Below are 19407 nucleotides of genomic sequence, written 5' to 3'. Positions count from 1 at the left end.
AGGAAGATCCCCTGGAGGCAGGCAAAGCAACCCACTCCAGTATTCTTGCCTGGAGAATCCCATGGACAGAGAAGCCTGGAGGGCTACAGTCCATGGGGTTGCAAAGTGTTGGACATGACTGAAGTGACTTAGCACACACGCATGTGAAAAGCTAATATAACTAAAGATAAAGTGAAATGGGATAATTTTTTTTATGAGATATACATTTTTGAGCACTTATAGTCATGACAGAAAATGTATTCACAAATTAACAAGACTGAATTAATATTAGATACATGCCAGGCTAAAGCAAGACCTGAGGAATCTGTACATTCTTCTAACACTGTTTGCACATGGTAGAAATTAGCCTGCATGAAGACAATAGATAGTATTAATAGTAAGCATCCTTTTGGGTCACAGCTTCTTCCCAACAACCTGAGTTAGATTCTTTTAAAGATAACCCTGTATGCGAGAGAGCAAAAGAGACACAGATGTATATAGAACAGTCTTTTGGACTCTATGGGAGAGGGAGAGGGTGGGATGATTTGGGATAATGGCATTGAAACATGTATAATACCATATAAGAAATGAATCGCCAGTCTAGGTTCGATGCAGGATACAGGAAGCTTGGGGCTGGTGCACTGGGATGATCCAGAAGGATGGTACAGGGAGGGAGGTGGGAGGGGGGTTCAGGATGAGGAACACGTGTACACCCGTGGCAGATTCATGTTGATGTATGGCAAAACCAATACAATATTGTAAAGTAATTAGCCTCCAATTAAAATAAATAAACTTAAAAAACTAAATAAAAGGAGTAAAACAAACAAACAAACAAAATAAAATCAGACCAAAAAACTGACAAAATCAGCTAAAGACTAATAAAGGACAGCATATTCTGTCTCACAATTTGGTCTTACATCAACTGTTCTTCAAACTGGTAGCACTGAGCTCCAAGACTAAGACTTAAGGTAGGCTTATTGCTTTGAAAGTCTTAAATTGGTCAAAGGTGCCTGTTGGGGATTGAACTGCACTCTCCGACAGATCCAGTCAAATCCCATCTCCTGTGTATGTGAGTGTGACCTTATTTGGAAAGAGAGGTTTTGTAGGTGTTATCAGTTAAGATGAGCCCATACTGGATCAGAGTGGGTCCTAACTCCGTGACTGATGTCTTCCTAAGAAGAGGGAAATGTGTACATAGAGCTACACAGAACACACATGACGACAGAGTCAGCGATTGGAGTGGTGTGCCTACAAGCCAAGGAACACTACGGATTGCTGGCCGTGCTCCAGGCCAGATCCTCCCTAAGAATCTCCAGGAGGAACCAACTCTGCCAACACTTTAATTTTGAACTTCTTTCCTCCATAACTGTGAGAGAATAAATTCCCTTATTTTGATTTTTATTTTATCTTTTAAATTAATTTTTATTGGAGTATAGTTGCTATACACTGTTGTGATGGTTCCTGCTGCACAGCACAGTGAACCAGCTTTAAGTATATAAATATCTCCTCCCTTTTGGATTTCCCTCCCATTTAGGTCATCTCAGAGCACTGCGTAGAGTAGGGTCTCATTAGTTACCTATTTTATACCATAGTGTCAATAGCGCATGTATGTCAACCCCAATCTCCCAATTCCTCCAACCCACCCTGCTTCCCCTTTGGTGTCCATACATTTGTTCTCTAGGTCTGTGTCTCTATTTCTGCTTTGCAAATATGATCATCTGTATCATTTTTCTAGATTCCACATATAGGCATTAATACGCAATACTTGTTTTTCTGACTTACTTCACTCTGTATGACAGCCTATAGGTCCATCTACATCTCTGCAAATGACTCGATTTTGTACAACATCTTCTTTATCCTATCCTCTGTTAATGGATATTTAGTTTGTTTCCTTGTCTTGGCTATTGTAAATAGTGCTGCTGTGAACATCGGCACATGTAACTTTTAAAAAAAAATGAATCTTTTTTTTTAATTGGAGGCTAATTACTTTACAATATTGTAGTGGTTTTTGCCATACATTGACATAAATCAGCCATGGGTGTACATGAGTTCCCCATCCTGAGCCCCCCTCCCACCTCCCTTCCCATCCCATCCCTCAGGGTCATCCCAGTGCACCAGCCCCGAGCACCCTGTCTCATGCATCGAACCTGGACTGGCGATCTATTTCACATATGTTAATATACATGTTTCAATGCTATTCTCTCAAATCATCCCACCCTCGCCTTCTCCCACAGAGTCCAAAAGTCTGTTCTTTACATCTGCATCTCTTTTGCTGTCTCGCATATACAGTCATCATTACCATCTTTCTAAATTTCATATATATGCATTAATATACTGTACTGGTGTTTTTCTTTCTGACTTCACTCTGTATAATAGGCTCCAGTTTCATCCACCTCATTAGAACTGATTCAAATGTGCTCTTTTTAATAGCTAAATAATATTCCATTGTGTATATGTACCACAGCTTTCTTATCCATTCGTCTGCCGATGGATATCTAGGTTGCTTCCATGTCCTGGCTATTATAAACAGTGCTGTGATGAACATTGGGGTACACGTGTCTCTTTCAGTTCTTGTTTCCTAGGTGTGTATGCCCAGCAGTGGGATTGCTGGGTCGTATGACAGTTCTACCTTTCTGAATGATAGTTCTTCTTTGGCTATATGCCCAATAGAGCGATCATTGGGTCATATGGTAGTTCTATTTTTAGTTTTTTAAACCTCCATACTAGTGGCTCTATCAATTTACATTCCAACCAACAGTGCAAGGGAGTTCCCTTTTCTCCACATCTTCTCCAGCATTAATTATTTGTAGATTTTTTTTGATGATGGCCATTCTGATTGGTGTGAGGTGAAACCTTATTGTAGTTTTGATTTGCATTTCTCTAATAATTGGAACCAAGGAACCGGGTGGACTACAGTCCACAGCATCACAAAAGAGTCAAGACACGACAGTCACTAAACAGCAACAATAGTGATGGGCTTGTGTGTATGTCCGATGCTTAGTCGTCTGTCCGACTCTTTGGGACCTATGGACTGTAGCCCGCCAGGCTTCTCCATCCATGGGATTCTCCAGGCAAGGATACTGGAGTGGGTTGCCATTTCCTTCTCCAGGGGATCTTCCCCACCGGGGGATCGAATCTGGGTCTCCCACATTGCAGGTAGACTTCTCACGGTTTGAGCCACCAGGGAAGCCTGGGTCATTACATCTTGCATTACAGGTGGTTTCTTTACTGCTAAGCCACTGGGGAAGCCTGATCTACAGTGTATCCAGCAAATGAGCATGGCTTATCTTCCCTCAAGACTTGCTAATACACACTACAATTGGCCTAACTTTCACTCACCCCTCCTTGCCCCAACTTCCCATCAGATTATGAAGAGGACTGGGGAGCGGGCAGAGCAGTGGGCGCTGGCCCTGAGAGGCATGCGGTGTTGAGAGTAAGCTGCTTTCCTCCCTGAACCAAGGGAAAGAAAGGGCCTCCAGGTATCAAGAAGAGGAAACAGGCATTTCAGGGCTTACACATAACTTATAAACTCTTTCATTTTTCATAATATTGTAGCCAGTCACTTAAGATAGAGTGGCATGATAAATTTCATGCATGTTCATTTTTAGAGAGTGCAAATCTAGTTTTCCTGTCATAGTGTGTTAGAGAAATTATATTTCCCCAATTAATAATATTGATCATAATAATAACCTGATAGCTATTATAATAGACAAAGATAACTTACAGTTTAGTATTTAAGTGTGGACTCGAACTGGACTATAAGTGTTCTAAATCTAGCTCTGTCACCTGCCAGCTATATGATCTGGGACAGATCATGTAATCACTCTGCCTCAGTTTACCATCTGTAAAATGGGAATAAGAATGATTGTCTTCAGAAATTAAAGTGAAAATTAAGTGATTTACAGTAAGGCTTATGCTTATGATTCTATCATTATATGTCAAAACATTTTTTCTTCCTTTACCCTGTATCAAAGACAGGGGGCAAATCCCTGGGGATGAGAGTAAAGAAGGTTGAGGTATAGATCAGCATCTCCATGACAGGATTCAGTCTTAAAAGAGAATATCAGTTTCTAAGCTCTTGACTCCCTAAACCATGAGGGTCACTGGTCTTCCTCTCCATGGTGTGATTTTCCAAGATGTACTAATATAGCCTGTGTTTAGATGCTGAGTGTAGCACACATACACACACATGGAGCTAATGGAAAATATCCTTGCAAATTTACCAATCCAAGAAAATATTTAATGTAAAAAATGTAGGTGGAAAAGAGAAGTGAATCCATTATCTCAGAATTAAAAAGAACAAACGCAGCACACTTGTCAGTCACTAACCTCCCATTCTCCTTTGCAGATTTATTCCTGTTTTGGTATCATGCCAAACTTTTAGTTAATCTATTGCAGAAGAGTAATAAAGTACTAAGTCATTTTTTCTCTTGGCCACTTAGAATATATATACTTTTGGTTTTAATTAAAAATAATTTTATAATCTTGCTTACACAAGTTCTATTATGCTGTGAAGAAGTTATGTTGTAATATAAAATGGGGACAGTGATTTTTGATATGAAATTAATCTGCCAAAAATATTAATTCAGCAACTTCTGTTTGTCAGCTTGTGCTCAATGCTGAGGGCAATACAGTTAAATCAAAAGGCATGGCTCTTCAATGAAGCTGACAGAACTCTGAAGAAATCAAAATTAGGCAGAGGGAACATTCAATAAATAAATATATTATAAAATGCTTATTTGTTTGGCTGATCCCATTGAAAGGTTGTTGTTGAATCACGCGAATACACCAGGATTCTTGGCCCCCGGAGGAGAAGAATTCAATCCGGGGCCAGAGACGAGGCTTGATCGCTCAGAGCTTTTGTGTAATAAAGTTTTATTAAAGTATAAAGGAGATAGAGAAAGCTTCTGACATAGGCATCAGAAGGGGGCAGAAAGAGCACCCCCTTGTTAGTCTTTAGCTGGATGTTATATAGTCACTAGCAGCCTGTTAATGAAAGAAAGGAATGTCTTATGATTCAGAATAGCACCAGGCCCCTCGCCCATAAGATGCATTTTGGGATAATCTTGGGCCATAAAATAATTAACTTGAATCTTAAAGAAGGGCAGACCACCATACAAATAGTTTTATTTACATAGATTAGGGGAACAATATCTGAGTATAACATACTGGTTTGTCAGGTAGGTTTTGGGCCAAGAGGCGGAACCGACTTGGAGACAGAGTTTGGGGTAAAGGCGTAGTACATTAGCATAGCTTAAGACAAACATTTCCATAAGAAAAAGGCATTGGTTATCTCTAGGCTCAAGAATAGCTAACTTCAGGCGAAACCAGGTGTCATTATGGCAACACAGTATTTTAAGAGAAACCTCTCTTTAAATTTGTATAGAGAAGGAAAAAAATATTGCTAGTTTGTTTCCTCCTGCCGCTTAAGAGAGATAAAAATGTCTGACACTTGCAGGCTATGTCCTCCATTTGGAGACCCCTGGCCTTTCTGCCTGTTACCCTCTCACCATGAGTGCCATCTTGTTTAAGAGAGGGGTACGATACTGGATGCTTGGGGCTGGTGCACTGGGACGACCCAGAGGGATGGAATGGGGAGGGAGGAGGGAGGAGGGTTCAGGATGGGGAACACAGGTATACCTGTGGCGGATTCATTTTGATATTTGGCAAAACTAATACAATTATGTAAAGTTTAAAAATAAAATAAAATTAAAAAAAAAAAGAGAGGGGTAAGAGGAGGATCCCTTAGGATTCAGGGGGCCAGAAAAGATTTGCTAAAAGAGGTAGAAATGAGCTGAGAGTTAAAGAAGGAATGCATTTTAGTAGAAGACAACATTAGGGAGGAGATGTTATAGTCAGAAAACCCTGTGTTTAAGGGCATGAGAGGTGAATGGACTGTGTGTGCAAATAAGGAATGAAGACTCACTGGGTTACAGTATGCGAAAAGGAGAACACAGCATGGTAAAGTTAGGTGGGTCTTTGATGCCAGTGTCCATAGTTTTGGCCATGCATAAAGCTGAAACTGAACTGAAAAGGTGTCATTTTAATTCGGGTAAAAATGAAAGGCAAGCTAAAATAAAAAAATAAGTTCTTTTCTACCAAAGATGCTGACCTTTTCTTGTTCCCTTACAAAAGGGTCCAGGTCATTCTATCAGTTCCTAAGAGTGGGTTCCTAAGAAGCAATGAGGAACATCCTAACAATTTTCTTAAAAAATACGTGAGAAGATAATGTGGGAGCAGGTGAGGCAGGAACCTGAGAAAGGCCTGTGGGAATTTTGCTTGTGTGGATAAAAAGTATCAAAGATTTCAGGTAGAGGAATACCATATCATCTTGAACTTTCTGTGTAAAGGATATAATGGGGACAGAGATAATCAGAACTGCCTGGTGCCAAGCATACACTAAAATCAAAAATGAATGAATCAAAAGACAAAAAGTCATGAAAAAGATTTAGTCCAAATATTGTCACTTAAGTAGAAGTGATCTTTAATGAAAATATGTGAGTACCATGTGTGATAGGTGAATAATTACATGTAGTCATCACACCCCACTCCAGTACTGTTTCCTGGAAAATCCCATGGATGGAGGAGCCTGGTAGGCTGCAGTCCATGGGGTCGCTAGGAGTCGGACACGACTGAGCGACTTCACTTTCCCTTTCCACTTGCATGCATTGGAGAAGGAAATGGCAACCCACTCCAGTGTTCTTGCCTGGAGAATCCCATGGACAGAGAAGCCTGGTGGGCTGCAGTCCATGGGGTCGCACAGAGTCGGACACGACTGAAGCGACTTAGCAGCAGCAGCAGCAGTAACAACAGCAACAACTAGCAACATGTAAACGTTTTGGTATGTCAAGAATTTAGCAAGTGTTAATTATGTAAGCCTTACAGAAATCTAATGAGTAGATACTATCCCCATTCTACAGTTTAGGAAGCTGAGACTAGCAAATGACAAATCTAGGAGCGTGCTGCTCAGTCTGGTTGAAAGTTTTCATCCAGAGACTCCGCTCTCTTAACAGAGGTAGAGATCTGATTGCTGTAATTATGTGTTGCTTTTCAGACTAATAAGTGTGATAATTTTATAATATCATGGTTTGGAATTTCAAAGGAAAATTCCACATATCAACCAGGGGTCCCTTCTATCTATACCTCAAGAGACTGAATTTAGATATACCGCAAAAGTGAAGCAATTATATGCCTGTTACACACAGCTCCTGCCAAGTAATAGGGTCTCACCAGAGGTCAGGTTTACATAGAACAAATCAGTATTTCTGATAAAAGTTACCTTCTGAACATAAAGCCAAGTTCTCTCTCCTTGCACCAGCCTCATGAAAATCAGGCCTGGGACCCAATGGGCCTTCCAAAGCACCTATTTCCAGGATTATGTTTATCCACCAGGCTACAACACAACTCCGTGTTTAGCAGGAACACCGAAACACCTGTGCTCCAATGGGATTTTTTTTTTTTTTTAATGCACATACATATCTCCTAATTTCAGGACCATTTTGGAAAACATGCTTTGTAAAAAAAAAAAAAAAATGCTTAATGCTTTCCTATTTTGGCAAAGATCAAAATAGCTTCTTCCTTTTCCTGTGCACTGGCCATACTACCCCTGGTTGTATTTCTTTTTTAATTTTATTTTATTTTTAAACTTTACAATATTGTATTAGTTTTGCCAGATATCGAAATGAATCCACCACAGGTATACCTGTGTTCCCCATCCTGAACCCTCCTCCCTCCTCCTCCCCATACCCTCCCTCTGGGTCATCCCAGTGCACCAGCCCCAAGCATCCAGTATCGTGCATCGAACCTGGACTGGTGACTCATTTCATACATGATATTATACATGTTTCAATGCCATTCTCCCAAATCTCCCCACCCTCTCCCTCTCCCACAGAGTCCATAAGACTGATCTATACATCAGTGTCTCTTTTGCTGTCTCGTACATGGGGTTATTGTTACCATCTTTCTAAATTCCATATATATGCGTTAGTATACTGTATTGGTGTTTTTCTTTCTGGCTTACTTCACTCTGTATAATAGGCTCCAGTTTCATCCACCTCATTAGAACTGATTCAAATGTATTCTTTTTAATGGCTGAGTAATACTCCATTGTGTATATGTACCACAGCTTTCTTATCCATTTGTCTGCTGATGGACATCTAGGTTGCTTCCATGTCCTGGCTATTATAAACAGTGCTGCGATGAACACTGGGGTACACGTGTCTCTTTCCCTTCTGGTTTCCTCGGTGTGTATGCCCAGCAGTGGGATTGCTGGATCATAAGGCAGTTCTATTTCCAGTTTTTTAAGGAATCTCCACACTGTTCTCCATAGTGGCTGTACTAGTTTGCATTCCCACCAGCAGTGTAAGAGGGTTCCCTCTTCTCCACACCCTCTCCAGCATTTATTGCTTGTAGACTTTTGGATCGCAGCCATTCTGACTGGCGTGAAATGGTACCTCATAGTGGTTTTGATTTGCATTTCTCTGATAATGAGTGATGTTGAGCATCTTTTCATGTGTTTGTTAGCCATCTGTATGTCTTCTTTGGAGAATTAAAGCACAGCTCTAATTATGTAGTTCCTTTGCTGAAAAAGCCCAAAGGCTGTCTATCAAAAGGCCATCTATTCATATTCATAGACAAAGTCTTTTATAATCTGCATCCAAACTATTTCTCTAACTTTGCCCTCAATACCACCCTCTATTTGCCCCAAACTATGCCATTTCCCAAATATTCCATGTGGTTTCAGGTATCAGAGCCTTAGCCCCTGACTTGTGTTTAGTGTCCTCCTCCAGGGGATCTTCCTGACACAAGGATCAAAATAAATTAATTAATATTAAAAAAACAAACAAACCCTGCACCTCTTCTGTTGTCTCCTGCATGGGCAGGCAAGTTCTTTACCACTAGCGCCCCCTGGGAAGCCAATGTAGAATACACTTCACCCTTACTCTTTACCAGTCCAGGAATTCAACTTAGCCTTCAACACCCAGTTAAATTTCACATTCTCTACAAAAACCTCTTTAAGTTTTGATTCTTCCAGTCAGAATTTCTTTTTGTTCCCCCTGAGTCCCCATGGCTTGGTGCTTATGCCCTTGTTTAATGCTACCATAATCTTATATATGATAATTGCCTATATTCCTGTTTTTCCAACAAAATTATGAGCTACCTGTGCACAAAAATAATGGTTACTTTAAACTTTGTTGCCTGGCTCAGAACCTTTTATGAGCAAAGAACCATTGTTAATTGGTTGATTGTAATAAACTATCACTATTTTACTAATGAGATTCATGAAGTCTATAGAATAAAAGTTCTGAGACTAAACTTGAATCTCAACTGGTATTATTTTAATGGAATTCTTTTTTAAAAGATGTATACATAATGTAGAGCCCTCACATTATTTAGTTTGAGTGCCTCCTTCACCTTCCAATTAAAATTTTCCAGCCAACATTAGGAACTTGTTTGTAATTTAGAGAAAAGACACTGGAGGGTCAAAAGAAACATTCCAAATGCAATCCTTTACTATAAGAAACCCTGGCTTAAATAAAGAGAAGATAAACATACTTAACAGACATCCTGGTGTTTAGACCAGTTAAGGAAAAATTTAATCAAGAGGCCAGGAGACAGCTCGATGACTCATGAATATGTAACAGGAATTTCATTAAGCCTAACAACGTTGAAAAATTCTGTTGCAACTGAGGCATACTTGTGGAAATGGTCTACAATATCCAAATGCCCACTGTCGATAACCCTGCAATGTAAATCATGCATCTGAACATTAATTCAGATTGTACTATAATTAAGAGTCTTTGATGTAGCCAAGCAAGGTACCTGGGAAATGGAATCTTGTGTTTTACTTAAGTAGCCATTTTGCCAGGGAATGAGTTGTTGAATATTGACACATATGGGGTAGTATTAGGGGAATTTTAGTATTGTAGTAACAGCAGCAAAGGAAGAACAATTATAGACTCGATTTTGCCCTAGCTCTCCCAAAGGACTTAATCTGGGGATCAGGTAATGGGAAAGGAGAAAAGGGATACATATATATATACATATTTTTTTTTTTTTCAATCAACTGTCCTTGCACTGAATGTGATGCAAGTTAGTGACCTTGGTTTCCTTTCCTCCTTGTTTCCTGTGGCTGGATGTTGAGTGATAATTAAAGTGGCGTGTTTGATACCATTTTCAGTTTTCATTGTCACTGTCTTTAAATGGATTTCCCTTTGCTTTTTAGAAAAGTTATTTATTTTTGGCTGTGCTGCATCTTCATTGCTGTGTGGACTTTTCTCTCGTGGTGAGCAGGGGCTACCCTCCAGCTGCAGTGCTTGGGCTTCTCATTGCAGCGACTTCTCTCATTTTGGAGCATCAGCGCTCTCAGGTGCACCATTTCAGTAGTTGCGGCTCCCAGGCTCTACAGCACAGGCGCAGTAGTTGTGGCACACGGGTTTATACCAGTTAAGGAAAAATTTAATCAGGAAGCCACAGTATGTGGGATCTCCCCAGATCAGGGGTTGAGCCCGTGTCTCCTACATTGGCAGGTGGATTCTTTATCATTGCGCCACCAGGGAAGCCCCTCCCCTTGCTTTTTATTGACCATATTTCCATCTTGACTTCAAAAACTTTCTTCATACTAAGAAGATTTCTGAGCCGCTATCTCTTCAAGTTTGTAGTCTGCCTTAACCTAAATATCCTCTGGAAACCAACCTTTCCTGGTAGCTCAACTGGTACAGAATCTGCCTGCAGTGCAGGAGACCCTGGCTCGATTCCTGGGTCAGGAAGATCCTCTGGAGAAGGGATAGGCTACCCACTCCAGTATTCTTGGGCTTCCCTTGTGGCTCAGACGGTAAAGAATACACCTGCAGTGTGTGAGACCTGGGTTTGATCCCTGGGTTGGGAATATGCCCTGGCGGAGGGTGTGTTCTTGCCTGGAGAATCCCCATGGACAGAGGAGCCTGGTGGGTGATAGTCCATGGGGTCACGAAGAGTTGGACATGACTGAATGACTAAGCACAGCACTGTCAACCAACCTTACATAGTCAGGTGAAGTGTTTTTAGGCAAGAATGATGTAGCTGTAACAGTGTCAGCCCACCCACAAGAGGTTATTTGATCCTTCAGTTGACCCCTTCTTCACTCACTCTTCTACATGCTTCTTTCAAAAGTCAGATGAGCAGTAGAAAAGGACAACCCACCCAGAGGGAGGTGGGCTGGGGTCTGCAATGGGTCTGATAAATGGGAAAGCAGGGTGAGTGAGAAAGATGAGTTAGGAATAAAGAGGTGAGTGCCCCAGTTGTATTTTTGTATTTCTTAGTTTGAGGATTACCTTCTAGATTATCTGATACTACCAGAGTGGTGTTTTGTTTTGTTTTGTCTTTTAGTTCTATTCAAGGCTCAGAACTAACATTGCATGCCATCCTTCTAATACCCATCTCTTTTCAAACAACTACAGGTTTTACACATTGTATTTAATGGCATATACAGCAGAAGCTCTTTGAGTAAAGTTTCCAAGTGTTCTGTCACAGAGAATTGTAATAACAATATTTAAAATAGTGGGAAAATGTTACTAATAAGACCAAGGAGGTTTTTCTTTATACTACCAAGGATAACCCAGGGGTAGTAGAAGTAGACACTAGGAGTGAGAAGTCTCCTCTGGTCATTCATGTATTTCTGAGCAAGATATTAACTTTCCTGGTGTCTCACTGGCTTTCAGTTCTGATGAGGATGATTCATTAAGACCCTCTTGATTGAAAGGAATTTAAGCCAAACTAACATAAGCTGAAGAGGAGGCTTTTTGGAAGGACACTGGGCATCCCATCTGGGCATCATGAAGAGAATCACTGCCTAGAACTTTCTAGGAAAACAAGGAAGTCCTTGAAGCCTTATTCTCAATATTGCTTCTCTCTGCAGATCTGTTATTAATACAATTCTCTAAGACCCTGATGCTGGAAAAGATCAAAGGCAGGAGGAGAAAGGGATGACAGAGGATGAAATGGTTGGGTAGCATCACTGACTCATTGGACATGAGTTTGAGCAAGCTCCAGGAGTTGGTGATGGACAGGGAGGCCTGGCGTGCTGCAGTCCATGGGTCACAAAGAGTCAGACATGACTGAGTGACTGAACTGAACTGAAGCACAGGTCACTCTATCAGCTTCTCAGTCTTGATAGTACAAATGGATGCTGTTTACAGATCCAAAGTTTATTCTAGTCTATTCAAAGTATTCTAGTCCCCCTGAAAAAAATTTCTCTCTTTCTCTCCGTTTCAGCTACCATAATTACCAAGAAAGGGACAGAGTAAATGGACTTGTCCAAGTAAATCCAAATATATAATAGCTTTTAAAAATTAATTTTGGGGAGTATAGTTGCTTTACAGTGTTGTGTTACTTTCTGCTATACAGAAAACTGAATTAGCCATTTGTTGTTGTTCACTCAGTCTTTGTGACCCCATGGACTGCATGCAGCATGCCAGGCTTCCCTGTCCTTCACCATCTCCTGGAAGTTGCTCAAACTCATGTACATTGAGTCAGTGATGGCCATTCAACCATCTCATCCTCTGTCATTCCCTTCTTCTGCCCTCAATCTTTCCCAGCATAAGGGTCTTTTCTAATGAGTCAGTGCTTCAAATCAGGTGGCCAAAGTATTGGAGCTTCAACATTAGTCCTTCCAGTGAATATTAAGGATTGATTTCCTTTAGGATTGACTGATTTGATCTCCCTGCAGTCCAAGGGACTCTCAAGAGTCTTCTCCAACACCAGTTCAAGAGCATCAATTCTTTGGTGCTCAGCCTTCTTTATGGTCCAACTCTCACATCCATACATGACTATTGGAAAAACCATAGCTTTGACTAGATGGACCTTTGTTCGCAAAGTAATGTCTCTGCATTTTAATACGTTGTCTACCTCTATATATATACCTTCTGTTTTGGATTTCCTTCACATCTAGGTCACCATAGAGCACTGAGTAGAGTTCCTTCTACAATCAGTTCAGTTCAGTTCAGTCGCTCAGTTGTGTCCGACTCTTTGCAACCCCATGAACTGCAGCACGCCAGGCCTCCCTGTCCATCACCAACTCCTGGAGTTCACCCAAACCCATGTCCATTGAGTCAGTGATGCCATCCAACCATCTCATCCTCTGTTGTCCCCTTTTCCTCCTGCCCTCTACAATAGGTTCTCATTAGTTACCTATTTTATACATAATATCAATAGTGCATGCATATCTTAAGTCTTTCCAGGTAAAGTAGATATTTCCCAAGAATAAGATGTCATTTAAAAGTATTTGAATGACAGACTCATTTATTACATTGTGTCCTAATTTACATACTCCATACCATACACAGTAACATCCTCCAAGTGTACCACAGAGGAAGGAAACTACCAAAGAGTAGCTGGCATTTTGGTTCAATGTGCTCATCTAAGAGAAGCTATTAGGGATTTATGGACTATAAGTATCTTCAGTTCAGTTCAGTCGCTCAGTCGTGTCTGACTCTGCAACCCCATGAATCGCAGCATGCCAGGCCTCCCTGTCCATCACCAACTCCCAGAGTTCACTCAAACTCATGTCCATCAAGTCGGTGATGCCATCCAGCCATCTCATCCTTTGTCGTCCCCTTAGAAGGATCCAAAAAGAACTCTTATAGGGCAGTATTAGTATATCTTTAGAAACAGCGCTATAAACTCTTGGCAGGAGATTCTGCTTTAGGAGACAATGGATGAATTAAGGTTCCTTTGACATTACTTTTAGAACTCCAGAGTGAAGTGAAAGTGGCTCTGATATGTCCAACTCTTTTCAACCCCATGGACTATACAGTCCATGGAATTCTCCAGGCCAGAATACTGGATTGGGTAGCCTTTCCCTTCTCCAGGGGATCTTCCCAACCCAAAATTACTCACTTAACACTAAGTAGATGTGTTTCTTATATATTCATTTCAGGTATCACTACTACAATGACTTTCTCTTAATTTAAAATGAAAATCTGAATTTAAGAATTTTTCTGTTAGGGAAAAAATGAATTAACACTAGCTTGGGGAAAAAAGATAGTTCATGACTATGAATTCTGATCATAAATTCATCTGGGCTTCTTTGAAATAAGCATAATATTAAAGATAAAAAAATAGCATGCCCTGCTTAGTGATATTATAATTTATTTGCTTATAAGCATCTACTTTTAGAGATACTGAAACCTCAACCCCCCAAAATACTAAATATTATTAATGGTAAGTATATATTTCATATCTTAACATTTCTCTGGGTATGGTAGGATTTTTTTTTAATTAAAACAAACAAAAAACCCTTAGGGAATAAGTCAGTTGATTTCTATTTAATATCCTGTTTTGCCTAAAAATGGAGGTAACTCTAAAGTAAGGATTAATGTTCAAGTTGCTTGATTAAGGAAGCCCTTTCCAATGACAACCCCAGTTAAGTGTTAATTCACAGGGTTCCAGCATTTCTGTTTGCTTTTGTATTGAGTAACAGAGCATCTGAACCCTGAGCTGAAGGTGACCAAATGCATAATAGATGGAGACATTGCAATGTTTTAAATAATTCTGACTCAAGGAATGACTTACTGCTTGACAAGGAGATTCTTGAAATGTTTCTTCTTTCCTCTATTTACTGATACTTCCGTTTGTGGTTTTCTCCCTAAGCACTTTGCTGACTTAATAGGACAATGTCAAGTTCATACTGATGTCATTTCCACCTGAAATCACTGCACTTAGGAAGAAAATAGACAGAAATCTGTAGAGGGAAAATCTGTGTTAGACTGAGAAGTCTGCATTAGGGTCTGTTCCAAGTTGACATATTGGGGACTGAGACTGTTTGGTTATATATTTATCGAGAAAGTCATGTTTTATTCCAAAGGTGCACACAGCACTCATGGCTCATTATATAACCTTTGCTTTGTATAAATGACTTAAAGTTCTACCAAGATCTGGATTAGCATCTCCATTTTTCACAGAAGGAAACTTTAGCACAGAGAGAGATGTCTGGGCTGTACCTGAGCAGCAAAGCCAAGGTCAGCATCCAATTAACATTTTCTAATGCCCACTGGGCCCCTAACATTTTACCTTGAGTTCAGTTGTGTTTATACAAAGAGAAAAGGCAATTTCTGTCTTGCAAGGATATGAAGGGCAGTTCTACTTATTTCTTATGCAGTTCTGGGACTGTGTTTCAGTAGTTACACCCAGTATGACCTGTTTTGCTTTATAATGCTGAGAATGAGTCAAAGAAAAAGATTCTTAGTTATTTCCAAACTTTTGAGTTACGAGAATTTCTTTTTAAAATAAAATAATTGATTCCTTTGAAAGTTGTAACTTTAATTTTGTAACCCCCAATTTTTAAGAATGGCATATCCATCAGATTTCTATTTAACATATTTGAATTGGGCTTCCCTGGTGGCTCAGAGGTTAGAGCATCTGCCTGCAATGTGGGGGACCTGGGTTCGATCCCTGGGTCAGGAAGATCCCCTGGAGAAGGAAATGGCAACCCACTCCAGTATTCTTGCCTGGAGAATCCCATGGACGTAGAAGCCTGGTGGGCTACAGTCCATGGGGCTGCAAAGAGTCGGACATGACTGAGTGACTTCACTTTAACTTTCATACTATATGCAGGTCAAGAAGCAAGAGTTAGAACTGGACATGCAACAACAGATTGGTTCCAAATAGGAAAAGGAGTACGTCAAGGCTGTATACTATCACCCTGCTTATTTAATTTCTATGCAGATTACATCATGAGAAACATTGGGCTGGAAGAAGCACAAGCTGGAATCAAGATTGCTGGGAGAAATATCAATAACCTCAGATATGCAGATGACACCATCCTTATGGCAAAAAGTGAAGAGGAACTAAAAAGACTCTTGATGAAAGTGAAAGTGGAGAGTGAAAAAGTTGGCTTAAAGCTCAACATTCAGAAAATGAAGATCATGGCATCTGGTCCCATCACTTCATGGGAAATAGATGGGGAAACAGTGGAAACAGTGTCAGACTTTATTTTTCTGGGTTCCAAAATCACTGCATTGGTGATTACAGCCATGAAATTAAAAGATGCTTAATCCTTGGAAGGAAAGTTATGACCAACCTAGATAGCATATTCAAAAGCAGAGAGATTACTTTGCCAACAAAGGTCCATCTAGTCAAGGCTATGGTTTTCCCAGTAGTCATGTATGGATGTGAGAATTGGACGGTGAAGAAAGCTGAGCACTGAAGAATTGATGCTTTTGAACTGTGTGTTGGAGAAGACTCCTGAGAGTCCCTTGGACTGCAAGGAGATCCAACCAGTCCATTCTAAGGGAGATCAGTCCTGGGTGTTCTTTAGAAGGAATGATGTTAAAGCTGAAACTCCAATACTTTGGCCACCTCATGGGAAGAGTTGACTCATTGGAAAAGACTCTGATGCTGGGAGGGATTGGGTGCAGGAGGAGAAGGGGACAACAGAGGATGAAATGGCTGGATGGTATCACTGACTTGATGGGTGTGAGTTTGAGTGAACTCCAGGAACTGGTGATGGACAGGGAGGCCTGGCATGCTGCAGTTAATGGGGTGGCGGAGAGTCAGACACAACTGAGCGACTGAACTGACTGAACGAACTGATACGATAGGCATGATGCTGAATAAACAGCCTTTGCTCTCAAGAGGTTTGTAGACTAAAATATGACTTGACTGCAATGAATCTGCATTTTAGTAATCAAAACAACATCTATATATACTTTAAAATACAGGTGCATAGGTGTGTGAGAATAAAAACATAGTTGAAAAATACCATTGGAGGATCCTTGCGTGAGGTGGTATCCAAAATCTCTTCAGTTCAGTCACTCAGCTGTGTCTGACTCTTTGTGACTCCATGAATTGCAGCACACCAGGCCTCCTTGTCCATTACCAACTCCCAGAGTTTACCCAAACTCATGTCCATCGAGTTGGTGATGCCATCCAACCATCTCATCCTCTGTCGCCTCTTTGTCCTCCTGCCCTCAATATTTCCCAGCATCAGGGTCTTTTCCAATGAGTCAACTCTTCACATCAGGTGGCCAAAGTATTGGAGTTTCAGCTTCAGCAGCAGTCCTTCCAATGAACACCCAGGACTGATCTCCTTTAGGATGGACTGGTTGGATCTCCTTGCAGTCCAAAGGACTCTCAAGAGTCTTCTCCAACACCACAGTTCAAAAACATCAATTCTTCGGCACTCAGCTTTCTTCACCATCCAACTCTCACATCCATACATGACCACTGGGAAAACCATAGCCTTGACTAGATGGACCTTTGTTGGCAAAGTAATCTCTCTGCTTTTGAATATGCTATCTAGGTTGGTCATAACTTTTCTTCCCAGGAGTAAGCGTCTTTTAATTTCATGGCTGCAATCACCATCTGCAGTGATTCTGGAGCCCAGAAAAATAAAGTTTGACACTGTTTCCACTGTTTCCCCATCTATTTCCCATGAAGTGATGGGACCAAATGCCATGATCTTCATTTTCTGAATGTTGAGCTTTAAGCCAACTTTTTCAATCTCCTCTTTCACTTTCATCAAGAGTCTTTTTAGTTCCTCTTCACTTTCTGCCATAAGGATGTTGTCATCTGCATATCTGAGGTTATTGATATTTCTCCCAGCAATCTTGATTCAAGCTTGTGCTTCTTCCAGCCCAGCGTTTCTCATGATGTACTCTCCGTAGAAGTTAAATAAACAGGTGACAATATACAGCCTTGACGTACTCCTTTTCCTATTTGGAACCAGTCTGTTGTCCAGTTCTAACTGTTGCTTCCTGACCTGCATATAGGTTTCTCAAGAGGCAGGTCAGGTGGTCTGGTATTCCCATTGCTTGAAGAATTTTCCACAGTTTATTGTGATCCACACAGTCAAAGGCTTTGGCATAGTCAGTAAAGCAGAAATAGATGTTTTTCTGGAACTCTTGCTTTTTCTATGATCCAGTGGATGTTGGCAATTTGATCTCTGGTTCCTCTGCCTTTTCTAAAACCAGCTTGAACATCTGGAAGTTCACAGTTCACATATTGCTGAAGCCTGGCTTGGAGAATTTTGAGCATGACTTCACTAGCGTGTGAGATGACTGCAATTGTGCGGTAGTTTGAGCATTCTTTGGCATTGCCTTTCTTTGGGATTGGAATGAAAAGTGACCTTTTCCAGTGCTGTGGCCACTGCTGAGTTTTCCAAATTTGCTGGCATATTGAGTGCAGCACTTTCACAGCATCATCTTTCAGGATTTGGAATAGCTCAACTGGAATTCTATCACCTCCACTAGCTTTGTTCGTAATGATGCTTTCTAAGGCCCACTTGACTTCACATTCCAGGATGTCTGGCTCTAGGTGAGTGATCACACCATCATGATTATCTAGGTTGTGAAGATCTTTTTTGTACAGTTCTTCTGTGTATTCTTGCCACCTCTTCTTAACATCTGCTTCTGTTAGGTCCATACCATTTCTGTTCTTTATTGAGCCCATCTTTGCATGAAATGTTCCCTTGGTATCTCTAATTTTCTTGAAGAGATCTCTAGTCTTTCCCATTCTGTTGTTTTCCTCTATTTCTTTGCATTGATCGCTGAGGAAGGCTTTCTTATCTCTCCTGGCTATTCTTTGGAACTCTGCATTCAGATGTTTATATCTTTCCTTTTCTCCTTTGCTTTTCGCTTCTCTTCTTTTCACAGCTATTTGTAAGGCCTCCCCAGACAGCCATTTTACTTTTTTGCTTTTCCATGGGGATGGTCTTGATCCCTGTCTCCTGTCCAATGTCATGAACCTCCGTCCATAGTTTATCAGGCACTCTATCAGATCTAGTCCCTTAAATCTATTTCTCACTTCCACTGTATAATCATAAGGGATTTTATTTAGGTCATACCTAAATGGTCCAGTGGTTTTCTCTACTTTCTTCAATTTAAGTCTGAATTTGTCAATAAGGAGTTCATGATCTGAGCCACAGTCAGCTCCTGGTCTTGTTTTTGCTGACTGTATAGAGCTTCTCCATCTTTGGCTGCAAAGAATATAATCAATCTGATTTCGGTGTTGACCATCTGGTGATGTCCATGTGTAGAGTCTTCTCTTGTGTTGTTGGAAGAGGGCGTTTGCTATGACCAGTGCGTTCTCTTGGCAAAACTCTATTAGACTTTGCCCTGCTTCATTCTGTACTCCAAGGCCTGTTACTCCAGGTGTTTCTTGACTTCCTACTTTTGCTTTCCAATCCCCTATAATGAAAAGAACATCTGTTTTGGGTATTCTAAAAGGTCTTGTAGGTCTTCATAGAACTATTCAACTTCAGCTTCTTCAGTGTTACTGGTTGGGGCATGGGCTTGGATTACCATGATATTGAATGGTTTGCCTTGGAAACAAACAGAGATCATTCTGTCGTTTTTGAGATTGCATCCAAGTACTGCATTTTGGACTCTTTTGTTGACCATGATGGCTACTCCATTTCTTCTAAGGGATTCCTGAAGACAGTAGTAGATATAA

Source organism: Bubalus kerabau, chromosome 12 (assembly GCF_029407905.1).
Source record: "Bubalus kerabau isolate K-KA32 ecotype Philippines breed swamp buffalo chromosome 12, PCC_UOA_SB_1v2, whole genome shotgun sequence".
Classification (NCBI taxonomy): Eukaryota; Metazoa; Chordata; class Mammalia; order Artiodactyla; family Bovidae; genus Bubalus; species Bubalus kerabau.
Note: the sequence above shows the minus strand (reverse complement) of the source record.